This window comes from Herpailurus yagouaroundi, unplaced genomic scaffold (assembly GCF_014898765.1).
Source record: "Herpailurus yagouaroundi ecotype Mexico unplaced genomic scaffold, PumYag 267, whole genome shotgun sequence".
Classification (NCBI taxonomy): Eukaryota; Metazoa; Chordata; class Mammalia; order Carnivora; family Felidae; genus Herpailurus; species Herpailurus yagouaroundi.
Genome location: NW_024412484.1, coordinates 663,251 through 680,871, shown reverse-complemented (window position 1 = coordinate 680,871; position 17,621 = coordinate 663,251). Strand labels below are relative to the sequence as shown.

Genomic DNA, 17,621 nt, shown 5'->3' with positions numbered 1-17,621 from the left:
GTAGGGGGAAGATAATGCATGAGGCCTGCAGGCAGGGGCAGCAGGAGAACTGGGCAGAATAGTGACAGGCACATAGTAGGTGCTCAGTTAATGCCTGATGAGTAAGTGAAATGAACCTTGTGAAGCAGGAGAACACTGAAACCCAGGGGAACGTCCTTCTAAGGTCACAGGTGCCCCCTATTTGCCTGGCCCCAGAGCTGCGCCCCTCCCCGCCCGAGAGGCCAGGCCGGCACCCCCAGGCCTGCCCACAGAGCGAGGATGGGGCACACACACAGCTTGCACCTCTCCATGCGTCGAGGCCCCGGGGCTCATGCCCGGGAGCCCGCTCTGTCCTCCGTTTTGCTGGCGAGCCAAGCGGGGCAGGAACGGCCAATTCCCTGAATTCCTGCCCAAACCCGGGGGGCGGCTCCGGGCGGGCAGAGGAGCTCCCTGCGAGCCTGGCTGCTTCACGAGGCTTCCCCGCCAGGAGGCCCATTTAGGAAACGGGTGGCAGGGAGGGGCTGCGGGGGCGTGAGGGGTGACGGCTGCCAGCCAATGCCTGGGCCGCCAGCCGGTCCACCCCTCGGGCTCCCAGCGGCTGGGGAAGGGGGGAGGGTGGCACTCCCCGGCCGGGCTGAGCCTCTGGGTACCTGTGGGCCAAAACCACTCAGAAACCACAGGCCAAATGAGTCCACTTTCTGAAGTGCCCAGGGAGTGAGGGAGACACCGTGGTTTCTGTTCCAACATCCCGGCCTGGTGAGGCGCGAGGCAGCGACACCACGGGAGGGACGGGGAACGTGCCCCGAGCTGCCCCCCGGGTCTTCGGGCTTGCGCTGACCGTGGGCCGCGGGACATGTGTTCGGGACACCCTCCGGTGCCTGACAGGTCTGCTGATGCCCGAGGTGTCCTCCCCCAGCCCCAGGAAAGCGACAAAGGCACCAAGCATGTCCCGGCAGGGAGGAGAGAGGCCAGGAGGGGCGACAGGGCCCAGCCGCCAAGACTGATGCTCAGGGGACCGACCTCTTGGCCGCGGCAGTGTTCCTGCCACAGTCTGGGGGCCCCCTCCCAGGGGTCAGGCTGGGCGTCCCCTCCCTGGGCCCCAGTGTCCACATAGCACCTGCTGGCCCTGCCCTGGAGGCGGCAGACCCCGGGCTGGGTCCCCCCTGCACCGCCTCCCCTCCCCGTCATCTGGGAACCGGGCCCCCGGACCGCCCTGGGGGAGACGACGCCGGCCCACCCAGCACGCCCGGGGGCACACGGTAGGTAGAGCGACAGACCTTGGACCCAGGGCCTGCTCCTGCTCCTAAGGGCTAAATGGCTGGGTCACCAACCCCTGGCTGCCAAACCCCGCCTTGGGGAGGGGAGAAGGGAGGGAGGGAGGAACAGGGGCCCCCCAGCTCCGAGGGGCAGGGAGGGGGCAGGTGGGTGAGGCCAGAGAGCAAGTGAGCGTGCCACAGGAGAACACAGCGTGCCACCCTGTCGGGGGGAGGGGGCTGGGCAGGAGGAAGCCAGGGTGGGAAAATTCAGCGGAGGGTGCAGGGGGAGGAGGCAGGGGGTGGAGCGATGGGGACTAGGAAGATTTGGGGTGGGGGAGGGGGCAGGCCACAGCGGCCACCGGCCGGGTGACCCTGAGCCCCTCGGCCCCTCCACGGCCCCCTTCCCCATCATGAAAGGAGGAGAGGTTGCTGGAACAGGTCCCTTCTCGCCGGGGTCAGGGCAGCAGGGCGGGCACCCCGGCTCATCAGTCCCTCGGCGGACGGGGAAGCAGCCCCAGGCCCCGTGCGGGGCTCCGAGCTCCGTGCGACACCAGTCCCGCCTCAGAAGGAAGGACACGGGCCACGGGGAGGACTTCCTCCGGTGCCCGGTGTCCTCTAGGGTGCTCCCGTGGGTGGGGCCGCCCTCCCCGGCCGGCGGAGCCCTGAGGGGTCCCCTTAAGCCTGCGCGCCTTGATGTCCCCAACACGGCCCTTGCCTTGTGGGGAGCAGAGCCGGCCGTGGCTGGACCCGTGCGGGCAGGTGGGGGCTCCCGGGCCTGTGGAAACGAACAGGCGCGTGTGGATCCCTGAGGAAATTCTCCGAGCAAGGCCCCAGGGAGCTGCCGTGCAGAGAGAGAGAAGCGGTCCAAGCAGGAAGAGGAGACGAGAGAGGCACAGGATGGCCCTCTGGGGACCCAGGGGCATCTCAAAGATGCAGAGGGGGCGCCCAGCCCGCCAAGGAAAGCGGAGACAAAGCTGAGAGTCTTCTGGAAAGCAGGAACAGGCTTCCCCACCCCCGGGACTTCAGGGAGCGCCGAGGGGAGGGGGCCGTGGTCTGGAGCAAGAGGGGTGCTGGGTGGCGGGCAGGTCTGGTTAGAGGCTCCACCTCCCGCCTAGAGATGCCCTTTGACCTGCACCCGGGCTCCCGGGACCTCGGTACCCCAGTGCCCTTTCCCCAGGGACACTGCCAACATGTCATGTCACAGAGCTGGTGTTCCAGGAGCAGCTTCCAGGAGCCCCGGAGCGGCCTCTCCCCTCCCCCACGCCTCCACCAAGCCCTGAGGTTCATCATCAGGGAGACAGGGGCCTTGAGGTCTGGGGGGAGCCCCATGCGACAGGGCCACCAACTCAGGCTGCCACGTCGGCCGAAGGCTGGTGAGCTCTCCAACAGGCCGTGAGGGTCCCGGGTCCCCCCATCCTCAGCCTCCTCTGCCAGGTGTTTCTCAATGGGGTTTAGTGGATATTTAAGAGCTCGGAGCCCCCCCCCCCCGTCTCGGCCACCAGCCGTCCACCACGCGTTCACTGTCAGCATCAGCGTCCCGAAAACGTGGGTGCCAGCCCATCACACACTTGCTAAACAGCCCTCCTCGGCTGCCCAGCCCCCCACAGGGAAAGCTGTCGCCATGCACGGGCTCCATCACCCTGTGCCAGCCTCCCTTCCCCCGTGCAGTCCCCCGGCCTGAGGCCATACCTCCTCCCCCCGGGGCCCTCTTCCCAGGAACCCTCAGGATGTGCAGCTTCCCCAGAGGCACCTCCCAGCCTGCCCCACTCCCCTCGCCACAAATGGCCTGCACCCCGTCCCCTCCCTCCCGGCTCTGCGCGCAGGCTGGCTGAAGAGCTAACTCAGACTAGAGTGGAAATGGCTGCAAAGTGGGCTGTCGAGTGACTTTGCCCTGGAGATGCATCACTATTGACAAAGAAGTCAGCCTTTAGCCAAAGGGGGGGGGGGGTTCCAGAGCAGAGAAAGACCCTGGGCTCCAAGGTGGGGTGCTGCCTAATTCACAGTCCGCTTTGCAGTTCTGACGGCTCCCCTCCCTTCTCAAGGCCCACAGTGGGAGAGTGACTTGACCAGCCTCTCCCCCAGCCAGTGGCAGGGCTGGGTCAGGATCCCAGGGGTCTGGCCTGCACCAGACCCAGCCGAGAGCAGGAGGCGGAGAGCCCTCTGACCCCCAGAAGGGTCCCCCGGTCATGAGACTCCAGGAATCGGGGAAAGGGTCCCACGGGAGCGGCCTGGTGGGGGGTGGATCCATGGCCCCAGTCGCCAGGCAGGCGGGGAGGCCACAGGCCTCCAAATTCCAGGCTAATTGGCATCTGGCAGAGCACGTTCCTCCACAGCAGGCCTGACATTCGCATCCTGTCCCACACTCTGACACGAGCCCCGGAACCCCCCCCCCCCCCCGCCAACCCCCCGCCATCCAAACTGACACGGCCCTGTCCCGCCTGGGCCGCCCCAGGAAGCCTCTGACCCGAGCCCTCTCTGAGCCCAGAGGCACCAGGGCGGCCGGGGCCACAGGCCTGGAAGGAATGTGTCCCTGACCCGCGGGCCGGAGCGTTGCCGACACAGGCCCCAGAGGCTCAGGAGATCAGAGCCGGCCGCGTAAACAGTGATAGGGAGCCAGGGAACCGCGTCTGCTCTGATCCAGACCCCGGGATGAGGAAACCAAGCTCCGGGCAGAGCACGGCCCCACAGGAATTGCCCAATGGGCCTGTTGCAACGGGTTTGGATTCCGGGGTCAGCCCTCCCAGCCTCCCTGCCTCCCGGCTGCCCTGAGCGCCTGAGGTTTGGGGACACGGCTGCCGGGCAGGGAGGATAGGATAGGTGTCCCTGGGCCCCCGCACCCCGTTGTCCATGGACCGGACGTGACGGGGCAGAAATGGGGCCTCGGGGGCAACAGTGGCTCAGGGCCGACCCTTCCCCTCCCGGAACAGTCCTGGCTGTCACCTGGGAAGCCGGGAAGGCAGTGAGGCCCGACAGACGGCCCTGCCCACGGGCCCAGCCCCCGAGGGGCAACCCGACCTTCCCCGCAGCAGGCAGCTCACCAGCAGGAGGGCACTTCGCCCTGCCCCTGGGCTCACGGGGGCCCGCCTAGGCGGCCTGGCCTCACCCTTCCTGTCACACACGGGCCGCCAGGCCACCTTGAGCCGCCCCCCTGCTTTCTCCTCCCAGGAGAGGAGGCAAGGCTGACCGTCATTCACCGTCGTTCCCCAAATCTCTCCTTTTTTTCCCGCAGAATCTAATTTGTTTGCAGTGCGGCCCTTTCACGTGCAGGCGGCTGTGATGCCGTCTCCTCCCTGCACCCCACCACGAAGCGGGTGCCGTCACCGCATTCTGCGGGTGAGGACGCCGAGGCCAGAGGAGAAGGGATCGGCCAGGACCACACCCGGAGCCGTGGGTTTTACTTCTTGTCCCTGGGCCAGCAGCGAACCAGGTACGGGGAGACAGGCCCTGGTGCGGCCCGAGGTCAGATAGACCCCCCCCCCGTGGCCTGTGCCTCCCCGGGCGTCTCTCCCCTTTCCAAGCTGGGGTCCTGGGAGGATTCGGGAGGACTGTCCACGGAGCAGCGGCTGCCTTCCCACAGTCTTCCGGGTCAGGGAGCGACCCCGCGGGAGAGCACCTCCACCGGCTAGGGGACCCCTCTTCTGCATCCATCCCCCTGGTGAGATGCCCACCACCCCGGGGCTCAGCCCCCCACCCCAGGGACACGCCTGGCCTGGCGTCCAGGGGTCAAGCATGTGGCTCACCAGTCAGGAGCCCGGACATCCTCTGAGAGCCTCAGGCTCGCCTCCCGAAAGGGAGGGGTGACTCACCCACCTGGAGAGCTAGCTCGGGGGACACACGTGTGACACGTGCTCGGCACACGGCAGGCCAGCACCGTCCTCCTTAGCAGGGTCCTCCCTCTCCCCCGCCTCCCGAGACAACCAGCCCCCCCCCCCACACACCCCCACCCCCCGCTCCAGGCCGCCTGGTGTGGGGTCCTCGTCCCGCTCGGGAGGTCTCAGAGCCCCGTGTCCACACCAAGGCGCTGTCGTTGGGCTCCCGGTGGCCTTCTTGGCGGGCGCCTCCGTGCCACGTGCTGGGCTCTGGGCCCCACCTCCAGCCCAATCCGCCTGGCCGTCGTGCAACCCCAGGCAGGAAGCAGCACCTTCAGGAAGGTTCGAGTGACCCTCCTGGGCCGGGAGCCCTGCCGTCCAGCTGTGGCCACGCTCGGGGCGTGTCCAGGCCACCGGCCGGCAGGTCCACTGCAGGACCCATGTAATCTGCCCAAAGCAGCACGGCTAGTTAGAAGTTTTATTGATTGAACACGATCGAGTGGAAATAGTAAAAGTTCTCCCGATGTAACCCACTTTTTCTTAATGGGTAATCTCAGACACTCGAGTTTGTATGTTAAAGGAGCTTTAGGACAATTTAATAGCTCATAAAATTTTATAGTCCCAGTTGAAATCAGAGTGATAACTCTGGCCTGCGCAGCTATAGTTTGCTAAATGTCTCTCGTCTTTTTTTCTTTCTTTCCCTTCCATTTATTGGAGAGTTAACATCTGCTCGGCTATGGGGCGGTGGGGGGAGACGGAAAGGAAAGGAAAATAATCATCTGTTTCTCCAGAAGAGAGGGCAGACATTCGGGCTCTCCCGGCAACATCTTAGTTTCCGAGCATGTGGTTTTCCTCGAAGTCAGAAAGAGGTTGGATAAGCCGCCTGGCCCACCGCTGCGAGGCATCGGGGCCCCTCCGGTGACCGCTGGTCCTGGTCTGCCCCGGGCCGCAGCCACGTCCTGGCGTCGGCCGCAACCGGGAGGGGCCCGTCGAGGGTCACAACCTGGCCACTTATAAAGTGCCCACTGTGCACACCGCCGGGAGGACCCACGGAGAAGGGCAACCTGAGCTCACTGCCTGGCAGGTGCTCAAGCTCAGAGGCCGAGGCTGAGGTCCTCACCCGGGCAGACGGGCCAGAGGGGACCGCCCTTTGAAGGCTTCATGGAGGAGGCGGAGACGGGATGGGGAGCCCGGGGGCGGGCAAGACGCAGGAGCCGCGTCCAGAATCCTGGCTCCACCCGCACGGCCCCCAAGAGAAGAAGCAGGAAAAGGCGTATGCCACAGCACGGAGAGCCCCCGACGCGTCATGTCGCGTGAGCGAAGGCAGACAGGAAAGGTCGCGTGGTGTCGAGTCCCTTTTACACGAAGCGTCGGGAGTCGGCGAATCCACAGAGGCAAGAGGCGGGTTGGCGGTGGCTGGGGCTCGGGCTCGGGGCCGGGGCTCCTCCTGGGGTGGATGAAGAGGTTTCGGAACCGGGTAAAGAGGTGCTTAGCTGTGCCGCACCGTGACCGCGCTAAATGCCACTGGACTGTGCACTTTAAACTCGTTCCGTCCATCGCATGTGAATTCCATCTCAATAAAACAAAATTCCTTGAAGGGAGGAAATTCGTACTGACAACGGGACACATGCAACACTCACCGGGGAGAGGCCCCGGACACCGTGCCTCCTTTACCTCTCCAGCGTGTGCAGGGATCTGACCCCTGAAACTCGGGGCAGGGCAACCGGTCAGCGGGGTGGGACGGGGCAGGGTGGAGGGCGCAGGCTGGCTGCTCCTCAAAGCGCGATGTCCTGGCTGTGTCCTGGGGGCCGTGGGAAGGGCTGCGTCCCATCGGAGCTCACTTACGGGAGGGCGGCTTTGCAAGAGCCTGGGGTCAGACCTGGGGGTCAGAGCACGTGCTCCGCTGGAGAACCCACAGGGGTCAGAGCAGAGCCCCCGCCCTCCCGGGACGCCCCAGGGAGCCTGCCTCTCTCCCCACCTCCCCGCCACACCCCTCGCCTGCCTTCTCTGGATCCCCCCAGATTTCCCGTTCCTAATTCCTGCCCGGGAGAGCCCTCCTCGGAGGCAGCCGGACCCTTGGCGTAAGGCTGGCTGCCCCGAGAGAGGGCCTGCCCCCCACAGCAGCCACGGAGAAGGCCCCGGCCACACGTGGCCACCTGTGAGGTGGGTCCTGGGCTCTCTCACTGAGCCACCACCGCCTGGACACCCTCCTGGCTTTTGCCCAGCGGGGATAAGGATAGAATGAGGCCACAGGACCTTTGTCTCCTGCCACGTGGAAGCTCTCCCGCACGGTGAGTCCACACCGTCACACAGACCTCGGACGCCGAAGAACAAAGCGGGTGTCCAGCCGGGTTCGTTTCGGCGGGACGGGCCCCCACTGCCTGCTGGGATTCGGGGATGAGGGGAGGCTGGGCTCAGGCCCGAGGTCTGCCCTGGACAGGCTGGAGCAGCCACCCAGTACGTGAAAAACCTCGCCGGACCAGCAAGAAACATACCTGGCAAGGAATCTGCAAAGCCTCACTTTCGTCAGGGCCCTGGGGGGCCTGGCAACCCCGGGAACACAGGCAGGTGTTAGGGAAAAGTGCACGGGACCGCCCTCCTTCTCACGAGACTCCCACGTGACCCAGGGACTGGCTTTTCAGAGCGCTTGGCTCTCCTCAATTTTTTTTAAATTGTTTTAATGTTTATTCGTTTTTGAAAGACAGAGGCAGAGCACGAGCAGGGGAGAGGCAGAGGGAGAGGGAGACACGGAATCCGAAGGAGGCTCCGGGCTCCGAGCTGTCAGCACAGAGCCCGACGCGGGGCTCGAACCCGTGAACCGTGAGAGCATGACCGGAGCGGAAGTCGGAAGCTTCACCGACTGAGCCCCCCCAGGCGCCCCGACTTTTCTTGGGGTGGGCTCGGTGCTTTCTCTGACCAGCAGCCGTCATCCACCTGGGACACCTGCGCCCCTGAGGAGGGTCTGGTTGCGGCAAGTGGGCGGGCGGCCCGTCGCGGGAGCCTCGCACTGGCCCCGGCACCCAGATCCCATCTGCAGCTGAGGCAGAGGGCGAGATCCACATCACAAGCCTACGTGGAAACCTTGCAAACGGCTGAAACAGCACAGGACGCTGCACAACACTCCCGGGCCCCCCCTCCAGCCCCCCGGCCTTTGCCGCCCCGTCTGTCCAGAGCAGGCACCTGTCCCTATGCGTCTGCCCCATCTGGGTGGCCTCCTCCAGGCCGTCCTGACCCCGCGCACAGAAGGCCCGGCCCCGGCCACCCAAGCAGCCCCCTGTGGCCTTTCCTCGAAGCCCTTGGCCGCATTTAGGTCATGTGATCTGTGGTTTCATCCACCTGTCTTTTCTGCCGTGGCCTCCGTGGGGCCTGGCGTGGTCCCTGCAGGCTCGCCCGAGCACTGAGCCTCGGAGGCAGGTAAATATTTGCCAGATGATGCCTGAGTATTGAAACGGAGAACACTTGCCGATCCGGACACCTGAGCTCGAAACCTAGCCCTGCTGCTGAATTGCATTGTGACCTTGGGCCGGTCACTCGGTCTTTCCCGTCCGTAAAATGGAGACAGCGGCACGGAGACGGCGGGCCAGCCTCTCCCAGCACTCCGCCGGCCCGTGGATCTTAAGAACGAAAGGGTCTTTTTAAGAGGTCTCGCTCGCACCCCCACCGCCACAGAGAGCGGCTGCCGTCCGAGCTCCTTACAGGGCCCCTTTGCTCTCAGGAGAGACTCCGATGTGTTGGCAAAGTGCATTGTGGGAGCCAAAATAATCAGATTGCAGACGAAGGGAGAGAGGGAAGGGGAAGATAATTGAATATCAGAGAGGACGCTATTCTCAAGCCGTTTCATGGTTCCTTCCCGTATTTATGTTTTCGGGGAGGTCCCCCAAATGAAACAGCGCTATTATTTTATGACTCATAAAATATATGTTACGGTTAAAACCTATCATAGCCATAATCATAACCACACTTACTGAATACCTACTACGCGCCGTAAAACTCTCAAGGCGGGTCTGACCCTCTCACTTGGCAGCTGGGAAGACGGGGGGCCACGGGGCCACGCTGGTCTCTGCCCAGAGTCGAAGGCAGCGCTCTCCCGGCCCCGCCACCCGTCCAGAGCCCTTTCCGGGCTCCCCGGCCCCCGGGCTCGACCGTCTTCCATCACGGGGTGGCGTCACACCCTTTTCATTTCCAAGTCTCGTTACTACAGATGCAGCATGAAAAATGAGCCAATAACCCAGTAAATCCGAGCCACTCGGCGCGAAATGCAATAACAGCTGTGAAGCAGTGCCAGCCAGACAGATTGAGCAGGCTGCGCCTCCGAGAAGCTGCCCTCTAGGGCTCCGGGGGACGACGTCGAGAGGGCACAGAAAGGTCTCAGCCCTCCAGACAGAGAGGGTCACGGCCCGGTGGGGGGCAGGTGCCCGGGACCCGCGCACACACGACCCGCGAGGGGCTCCGGGTGGCTGACTTTGCTCCTCTGTCCCTCAGCCTTCGGTTCTGCGAGATGGGGCACCCGCTTGGGGTCCGCCCCGGGACGCGGAGAACACGCGCAGCTGGGGAGCCCCTGCGCAAGGTGAGGCCCCCCCGGCACGGGCTCACCCCGGGTCGCACAGCGGCATATGACCTGGCTCATCAGGAATCACTGCTTCCCGAAAGAACAAGGTGGTGAAGGCGTTTCCAAAGGAAGACGAATATAGTACAAGCTGCTAGGCCTTACCACGCTGCCTGTCCCCGCCCCCTGCTCCCACCCCTGACCCGGGAAGGGTCGGGGGCAGCCTGATGACAGCAGGCACCAGAGCAACTTACCCCCCGAGACTCACAGGTGCACTGGCTCTCAATCCCGGCTGAGCCTCCTGAGGTGGGTTCTAAACATTTCACACCCAGGCCCAGGGACGATTTCACTGGCCTGGTGTGGCCAGCTGGCCAAGGACACTTGACCCCTGTGCCCTGCAGGGCACCCAGCAAGCGGGCTTCCCACCTCTGTGCGCCCCTGAAGGGGCCAGGAGACTGCAAAGCCCCCCGAGCAGGCCAGCACAGCCGGTTCCACACCAGCACCAGAGTCACGCGGCCTTTCGGGTGAAGTGACACCGCCCCGATGGACCTCACAGATGCCCACGGGGGCCCGAGAGCCCCTGAGTGCCCCGGTAGCTCTCAGAGGAGCGTGGCACCCAAGGGGCCATCACCCTGGCCTCCCGCCTCCCGTGCCAGGCCACGGGGCTCTGAGTCTGTCAGACAGGGACCCAACAAGGCAGCAAAGTTAGGCCCCACCTTGACGGGTACTCGGCGGTGTGGCCACGAAGGGCCTGGAATGCTCTGAACGTGACGGGGCCACGTGCCGTAGGGCCACTGCGAGCGGATGACACCCTCTGCCAAGGAGACAGCCCTGAGCAGCCTGCCTCGCTGAGGCGAAAGGGAAGGAGACCAGTTCTGACCCTCTTTTAATTAATTAATTAATTAATTAATTTTATTTATTTAATTTATTTATTTTATTTTATGTATTTATTTTATTTATTGGGTATTTGGGGTGTTTTGTTCACTGTGGGTATTTTAAATTAATTATAACTTCTAAGAATATTCCATTAAAGCGTGATTTCTCTTGACTGTGGGGCTCCCTGGAGCCCGGATCGAGTGCCTGGCTTTCCACACCCCAGCCCCAGCCTCGAGTCTCCTGTGCTCTGTCCTGCTGGTGTCGCCCTGCCCACTCTCTGTGCCTCTGGAAACTCTGCCGGTCACACGGGTGAGCCACCAGGCCCCCAGCAGGTGAAGGCGCCCTCTGTTCAGGCTCCTTGTTTCCCACAGACTACATCGTGATGGTTAAAAGTTCAGTGGTTTCAGGGGCGCCTGGGGGGCTCCGTCCGTTAAGCATCTGCCTTCGGCTCAGGTCATGATCTCAGGGTCCGTGGGTTTGAGCCCTGCGTCGGGCTCTGTGCTGACAGCTGGAAGCCTGGAGCCTGCTTCGGATTCTGTGTCTCCCTCTGCCTCTGCCCCTCCCCTGATCATGCTCTGTCTCTCTGTGTCTCTCAATAATAAATAAACGTTAAAAAAAAAGGAAAGGAAAGGAAAGAGAAAAGAAAAGAAAAGAAAAAAAAAGAAAAACATCTTGGTGGCCTTGGCTCCAAAGGGGTGTTTTGGAGTCAGGAAGTGCTCCCGGGGTCCTCACGACGAGCACGATGTGGCTCCGTGAGCAGTAAGGGGACCCCTCGTCGTGTAGACCCACGCCAACAGCACTGCCCGAGTCTCACCCCAGCTCTGGATGTCCCACTGACGTCCTGGGACGTGAAAGGCTGTTTGTGATTTACCCAAACTGGAGGCTCACAATCCGCGAGAGTCTCGGGTGCGTGTTCAAGAACCACTGGGCTTCCCAGGAAAGCACCTACCTGAGGGTAAGAGGCTTTGCTCTGTTGGGAACGTCACCGTTTGGGGAAGTCATGTCACAGACGCGGCAACGGCCGCCCACAGTCTCCCGGGCACCTCCAGCTGCGGCCGGACTGCGGCTCCGTGCCCCGGGGCCAGGCTTCCTGCTGGAGATGGGGCGGGCGCTCACACATCGAAAGACACAGTACCTAGGGGCGCCTGGGTGGCGCAGTCGGTTAAGCGTCCGACTTCAGCCAGGTCACGATCTTGCGGTCCGTGAGTTCGAGCCCCGCGTCGGGCTCTGGGCTGATGGCTCAGAGCCTGGAGCCTGTTTCCGATTCTGTGTCTTCCTCTCTCTCTGCCCCTCCCCTGTTCATGCTCTGTCTCTCTCTGTCCCAAAAATAAATAAACGTTGAAAAAAAAATAAAAATAAAAAAATAAAAAAAAAAAAAAGAAAGACACAGTACCTGAGTATCAATGATTCCCCTTTAACCATGGTAATATACCCTTTATATTACACTCAGAACGTTATATTGACTTTTTTCGAGATCCTACGCGAAGTGAGTTTTATTTCCTGTGATTTTCATTTCAGGACAGTCAAGGGAGTGCGGAGGGGTCCATCCAGGGATCCAGGCTGCTCAGCAAATCGCCTGGGAACGTTACAAAATGCAGGATGCTCCTACACCTGGTCTGGGGAGGGGTGAGGGCAGGAGTGAGGGCAGGGGTCAGAAGGGATGCTCTCCTGTGCAGCCACAGTTGGGACGCTCCGAGCGCCCTCCCAACCCGGGCAGGTGGCCCCGGGCTCTCCTGGCCTCTGCTTCTGCATCTGTAAAATGAGAACGTTCCGGAAGCACCCAGAGCCGGGCACACGGACACTGGAAAGCAGTTGCTGTCACTGTGATTCACGCCCTCCCGGCTGCACGGCAGTCTGTCTGTCTGGTGGCCTCGGCACCGCACAGCCCGGACCCTCCACACGGGGCTGGCACACAGTAGGTGCTCATCAAACGTGTGTCTCCACCAAAAGAGCCCCCCCTCCGGGGCCCACAAGGAGGTGAGAGACTCCCAATCCTCGAGGGGGGCCGGTGGGGGCTCCCCTGCCCTGTGGGGGGACATACGTAGCACGGTTACAGGGGGCCAAGAGCACGATGCGACACTGCACACACAGGCGACCGTGAGAGCAGCCACGTGCTACGGGGGCCGAGGCAAAGGTTCGTGACTCCTGCAGACGGAGGGAGGGAGGGAGACCCATCCACAGTCGCTAATCCCATCGGCGCGCGATTCCCGCAGGGGGCTGTTGGTGGCCAGGGAGTGGGGGGCTCGGGGGGTGGGGCCCTGCATGTGGCTCTGGAGCTGGGGGGGACAGGGAGGCGGATGCCGGCGGGAAATGGGGGACAGACCCCTCCCGGGAGCCTCCCTATAATCTCAGTTACTGCTATGGAAGGGCAAATGGGAAGCCCCCACCTTGGAAGGGGCCCCGATGCTTCATTAGCCCGTCAGCTTCCAGCCATCTGACTGGAATGGGAAAGCGGGCCCGGGAGCTGAGTAGCTGTGAGATGCCAGCTCCGACCTCCACCCCCGCCCCCCACACCGGCATCTTTTGGGGGCAGGTTTGCTTTTGGTGTTTGGGGAAAGTCCCCAACAGGCCAGGGAGGCCAGGAGGCTGGGCCGGGCGGGGGGGGGGGAGGGCGGGGCAGAGAGCCACCTGAGAGCCCAGAGAGGGACAGAGGGACAGGGTTTCCCAGCGGGGCGTCTGGCCCAGACCCGTCCCAGGCTGCCGACTGTGTCTGCAGCAAAGGAAAAGAATCCTTTTTGCTGTTTTATTATCGTATAACGGACACGCGGCAAAGCTCACCCTTCTCCGCGTTCGGTTCTGAGAGTCTTACACACGCACGTGGTCACGTAACCGCTGTGCGTCCCGACACCCCCAACTCCCCTGTGCGTCCAGCTCACCCCCCGCCCCCCCGGGCCACCGGCAGCATCCGCTGCGCTTTGCGTGGCCGTGGTTCGGCCACGGCGGTGGAACAGGCGGCGTGCGGTCTTTGGAGCCGGCACGTTGCCCGCGAGGCTCACCCACGGGGCCGCAGCCTTTGAATCGCCGCGCGCCACCCCTCGCAGGCACGGGCCTGGGCCGTTTATCTGTTTCCCAGTCGAAGGACAGCTGGGCTGTTTCCGGTTTTCGATTAGCCAAGTTCCAGAAAATAGTTTCTCAGCCCAGAACAGGCTTCCCAGCCACCAGCTCTGGAACTGAGCCCCTTCCACACAGGCGGCTATGTGCGGACATCTGGGCAATCATGACAATTGCTGGGGAGCCGCGAGGCTCGGGGACCCCGGGTCACCAGACCCCCTCCCCCACCCGAACACCCATGCACTCAGCAGGTCAGTGTCGCTGCCGACTGCTGCCTCCCACCCAGAGTCACGGGCCTTTTTCAAACCTGGAGTCCGGGGGTGGCTGGGCGTGGGCTCTACCCTCTCTGTGCACCCTCCCCGTGTGGGTGGCACCCAGGGGCTGTGCCTGCCCTCACCCGGCCGGCCCAGACATACCAGGCTCCAGCTCAGCATGGCCGAGGGGGACAAGGGAGACCCGTGCTGCCGTTTCTCCGCCCAGCCAGCCACAAGGTGCATCCTTTTGTTCCCAAGGGAGGGCTGCTGGGTGGCCGGGCTCGCTGCCCCCTTGCGTCCCCGCCGCCCGCCAGCAAGGAGATCACTCAGGCACTGATACGATCGCCGTGGGACAGGCGGAAATTGGAGTGTCCCCGGTGCTTGATCGCGCCAGCCGCGGCCGCAGGGACATTAGAGACCCGCGTAATGGCCCACATTCAGCTCCCCTCGCAGCCCCACCATGACCTTGGGCGGCTGGGAGCCCGCTGCTGTTTTAATGAAAAATCAGGACTTGGGGAATGGCTATGGCTTGGTGGGGGGCAGGAAGGGGGAGGGCTCTGTGCAGCTGCCCTCAGTCCATCTGTCCACGCCGGCCCCTCATGGGGGTTGGGGACCCCTGAAGTCGCAAAGAGAGCCCCACCTCGTGGAACGCTGGGTCTAACCTGTGAGCTGGGGAGAGGCCGGGATGGGGCGCGGCGGGGGGGGGGGGGGGCAGACACAGGGGGAGGGGCCGCCGTGCGTTTGTTGCTCCCACGCCGGGACAAAAGGACCCTCCGTCCAGGCTGGGCTCACCACCCACTCGCCAGCCTCAGTTTCCCCGTTGCAAACAGCTTGGCCCCTCCCACTCTCCCGACGAGAACTGACAGCTTCGATGGAGCACCTACTGAGTGTGTCCCCACTGCCCCCAGAGCCCCCTGGGACCCTGGGCTACCATTCACCCCATTTTCAGATGGGGAGACAGAACTGACCGCCCAAGGTCATGCAGCAAAGGGAGGGCAAGCCGCCGGGGTGCCCTGGCCGGGTCCAGTGGCCCCCAGGCACACCCTGGGCTGTTTCTCCCAGCTTTTTTCTAGAGGCCAGACCCAGGCTGCCCTCCGCGGCCAGGGCCCTGCCCCCCACCGCCCACCCCCAAACCCTTGCCAGTCCTCTGGGCTGACAGCACACCAGCCAGGTGGGCACCTGGCTCTCTGCAGCCAACTCCAGGCCCACAGGGAATTTAAGTGCCAAAATCAAGGCCAGGGCCCAATCGCCTCTGCTGGGGAGGCTCCTGGCCCTCCTTCCCCTCCAGGGGCCCGGCAGGAAGGTCCACCAGGCGGCCGGCCACCCCCTTACAAGCCCCAGGCTGACCCCAGAGTATCGGAGTAGGGGTTCCCAGCCCCGCCCTGAACTGGGCAGGGCCCCCCGGCCACCACCGTCGGCCCGCTCTGCCCTGCCCGTGCTGATGGAATTGGGGGGCTGGGGAGGGTCCCCTGCAAGTGGGCCACTCTTTCTGGCTGGGCTGGGGTGGGGGGAGCCCTCCTGCACCTCCCTCCCCTCCCCAGAGGTGCAGACATCATCGCCGGGCAGAGCAGAGAACAAGGCCCTGAACTTGGGTCGGCGAGGGGTTTCAGACTGGATGCCCCCAGCCGGAACCATGATGCTGGCTGGCTTCCCCGGGCAGTCCCCCCGAGACTGAGCCTCTCTGTTGGGGCTCCTCCTTCCCCCACTGCAGTCCAGGGCTAGCCCACTGGTAACCAGGCCGGCTGCCTGCAGGAAGTTTCCTGGAGGCCTTGGCCTTGACCCTCTCTTGCTGCCTCTTTGTTCTCTTCCCTCGCCTCCTTGGCCTCTCCTGGGGTTCGGGAAGGAGCCTGACCTCATTAGCCTCAGCTGCTCCAAGCAGGCTCACGAGGGCCCTTCTCGCCGCTCATAACCCCCTCAGAACTCCAGGCCGGCCCCTCTCTCCGAGTGGCTTCCTCGGGGACATCAGCCCTGCTCTGAGGTCAGAGAGAAAACAAACTCCCAGTGCTGATGGCCAACAGGGACAGGGCCCTCCCCAGAGGCCGGCACACGCGAAGGGCCCCGCGTCTGTCCACGCTCGAAAATTCGCAGCAACCCAGACGGCAGGGATCAGCATGACCCCCATTTTTCAAGCCAGAGCACAGAGGTACAGAGAGATAAGATGCTTGCCCGGGCTCATACAGCTCCCAGGTGGGGGTGGGGGTGGGGGTCCAGGATGCAAACCCAGACGACGAGTTCCAGAATCTGTGCCCTGAACGGTCACAGTGACAGTTGCCTACAACCCGCCTTCCACTGCCTTGTCATCCTGTAACTTCCCACGCCTTTTTAGAAAGCCACGGAGTACTGGTTCCGTTTTCCTAACGTGGCCTCGCGGGAGCCTTCCTGGCCAACCACCGCGCACATCCCACCTCCCTGCGTAGCCTCCAGAGCCCCTTCCCCAGCACGTGCAGTCACTTCCCCAAGAGGCCTTGGATGGGCCAACCCTCCCCCCAAGACGGCGCCCCCGGAACCATGTCTCCTGCTTGCTCCTGGCACATGGGAGAGACTGCGCAGGGCAGGGGCTCGGAAATGCTGAGTCAGTCCGGGTTGTTGGAGTCACGAGAGACCGTGGCCCACAGGAGAGCGGCGACCCGGCGCCCACAGGTCCCCAGGGGCCCGAGGCAGGAAGGAAGGTCAAGGTGGGGGCGGGGGAGACACCGCTTACTGAGCGCTCCCGGGGCCCGGCTGAGCCCGCTGGGCCGTCCGCGCCCCCCACGTAGCCTGTAGGAGCCTCGTGGCACCTCTGAGCCAGACGGCGCCTGCTCCCGGGTGAGGAAAACAGGGCTCCAGCAGGTGAACTCGCTTGGCCCGCAGGAGGCAGGGCTGGCGTTGGAACCCGGCACTTCTCCCGGGTGCCGGGACCCACAGCGGGTGTCGAGGGCCACGGGAGCATAGAGAGCCCCCCCTGCAGACCCGCTCCTGCCGTGAATGCGGCCCGCAGCCACCCCCGCGGGGCGAGCCCAGGGCCCCCCGCGTCCCAGCACGGCCTGCGTTCAGAGCCCCGCGGGGTTTCCGATCAGTCCCCACACGGAGCGCAGATGGGACACGGCTGCCTCCACCCATTGAATTAACACAAGGTTTTGGTGGCACCCACCGGCTGCTTGCTTAGCTCACAGCGAGTCGTCCTGGACGACTCCCGCCACGAGCCAGCAGCAAATAGCAGCCATGCCTTCCCCTTGCCGGGGGAGGGGGGACAAGCTGGCCGTCTCAGGACCCGGAGGGGAGGGGGGCTGGGGGTCACTGCTGCTGCTCGTGCGGCAGTGACGCCGATCCTCCTCTGTGCTGGCCACTTGCCCAGCCCCACCCCCGGCCAGGTGGACTCAGGCTCTGAAGCCAGTGAGGGGCAGGAGGGCTGGGCTGGAGTGAGCCCCACCCCCCACATCCCCGCACCCACAAGGAGGAGGGAGGCAGGGAGGGCCTGTCCTCACCAGCGCCTTCTTCCCACTCCATGCACTAAGAATGGCACCCTGTCCCCCAGCCTAGAGTCACCGGCACCCTGCAAGGGCCCCCCGGTCCCCCCAGGCACCTCTGTGGTCACCTCTGACGCGGCCCCCCCTCCTGAGTTACACCCTGGAGCCCGCACTCCGCTAACAGCCAGCACCAGGTGGCATCCCCTCTCTGAGCCTCAGTTTCCTCATCTGCAAAACGGGTGCCTACGCCACAAGGCCCTGGTGTGTTTTCTGTGAGATAAGATGGGTCACCCAGTAGATACAGAGCCTGGCTCGGGAAATGCCCTGCAACCAGGAGCCGTGACCATCGACGTTGTCCCTGGGGCCCCGTGCCCTCACCCAGCCGTCCTCTGGCCTCTCCCACC

General features: G+C 63.9%; 2 long non-coding RNA genes across 3 annotated transcripts; one reads left to right on the top strand and one right to left on the bottom strand.

Annotated features, from left to right (window-relative positions):
• Window positions 1-606: 606 nt before the first annotated feature.
• On the top strand, window positions 607-5,703 carry LOC121021220 (uncharacterized). The gene is made up of 2 exons (XR_005786453.1): window positions 607-1,238; window positions 4,465-5,703. It is a non-coding gene; the product is annotated as an uncharacterized LOC121021220 (long non-coding RNA).
• Window positions 5,704-6,437: 734 nt separating this feature from the next.
• Window positions 6,438-13,972, bottom strand: LOC121021221 (uncharacterized). Of its 2 annotated transcripts, none has more exons than XR_005786454.1 (4): window positions 11,860-13,972; window positions 11,416-11,601; window positions 6,719-6,923; window positions 6,438-6,635 (listed from the first exon to the last, which is right to left on the bottom strand). It is a non-coding gene; the product is annotated as an uncharacterized LOC121021221 (long non-coding RNA). The 2 variants fall into 2 exon arrangements; XR_005786455.1 differs by having other exon boundaries at window positions 6,438-6,617.
• Window positions 13,973-17,621: the final 3,649 nt, after the last annotated feature.